The sequence below is a fragment of the Corvus kubaryi genome, unplaced genomic scaffold (assembly GCF_017639235.1).
Source record: "Corvus kubaryi isolate FWS band 111438036 unplaced genomic scaffold, C.kubaryi_AGA036_p1.0 37220, whole genome shotgun sequence".
NCBI classification, from domain to species: Eukaryota; Metazoa; Chordata; class Aves; order Passeriformes; family Corvidae; genus Corvus; species Corvus kubaryi.
This window is the reverse complement of record NW_024581063.1, coordinates 103-1549: the sequence shown is the minus strand read 5'-3', so window position 1 is coordinate 1549 and position 1447 is coordinate 103.

Here is a 1447-nt window from a genome sequence, read left to right as displayed (position 1 = left end):
ACCCCAATGCCCAGCACTCCCAGCCCCAATGCCCAGCACTCCCAGCCCCAATGCCCAGCACTCCCTGACCCTAATGACCACCACTCCTGGGGCCAAAGGCTCCTTGCCCTGCCTTTTTGGGGGTAAACTGTGGGGTTTTGGTGCATTTCAGAGTGCCTGTGCACTGCTGGAGCTCACCCTGCAGTGTGTGAGCGCCCTGGGAATCCTCTTATTTCAGGGAGTGTCCATAATTGGGATGAAAAGCCCTGAAAAGCCCTCGGGCTGCACTCCGAGTCCCTGAGGCCAGAACAATCATTTCGGAAGATTAAACCGGGCATCCAGAGCTCTCCTTGGCAAACCTTCCCACATTTTAAACCCCACATTTCCAGCGGGGTCAAATCCTCTCGGGGCAGCAACGTGCAGGGATTAGGATCGGCCCCGGCTGCCTTTGGTGCCTCTCCCCACAGCGCCGGGGATCAAAACTCTCTTTCCCAAAATCCCGGGATGAGCAGCGGCCTCCCCACACAAAGGATGGGGAAATTGAAGCCGCCAAGGGCAGCTCTGGGCTGACATTTTTGTGGTTTTGGCCACTCAGGGATGCCCGGGAGGGAGCTGCCCACAGAGAGCTGCGGTGTGCCCGCACCGAGCAGGAATGCTCACAAAAACCCCCAAAAAACGGGGGGGAAAAGGGGAATTATGGCAGAGGGGAGGCTGGGAAGGGAGGGAAGCTGGAATTCCATGCCCATCCCAGCACCGGGCACTTTCCTGGCACCTAGGAGCTGCCAGAGCCTGGCCTTGGCTTTCCTGGGCTCCTCTAGCTCAGCTCTGCGGAGACGGCAGCACCAAACACACACCCCAAACCAGAGCTGGGGCTGGGCCGGGCGCAGGGCGGGCTCCAGGGACTGGGCTGGGTCTAAGCCCAGAGATCTGGGGCTGGGCTGGGTCTAACCCCAGAGATTTGGGGCTGGGCTGGGTCTAATCCCAGAGATTTGGGGCTGGGCTGGGTCTAACCGCAGAGATCTGGGGCTGGGCTGGGTCTAATCCCAGAGATCTGGGGCTGGCCTGGGTCTAACCCCAGAGATTTGGGGCTGGGCTGGGTCTAACCGCAGAGATCTGGGGCTGGGCTGGGTCTAATCCCAGAGATCTGGGGCTGGCCTGGGTCTAATCCCAGAGATCTGGGACTGTGCTCAGTCTAAACCCTAAAGATTTGGGACTGTGCCCGGTTTAACCTCAAAGATTTGGGACTGGGCTCAGTCTAACCCCAGAGATTTGGGACTGTGCTCGGTCTAAACTGCAAACATTTGGGACTGGGCTGGGTCTAACCCCAAAGACTGGGACTGTGCTCAGTCTAAACCGCAAAGATTTGGGACTGGGCTGGGTCTAACCCCAGAGATTTGGGACTGGGCTGGGCCTAACCCCAGAGATTTGGGACTGGGCTGGGTCTAACCCCACAGATTTGGGACTGGGC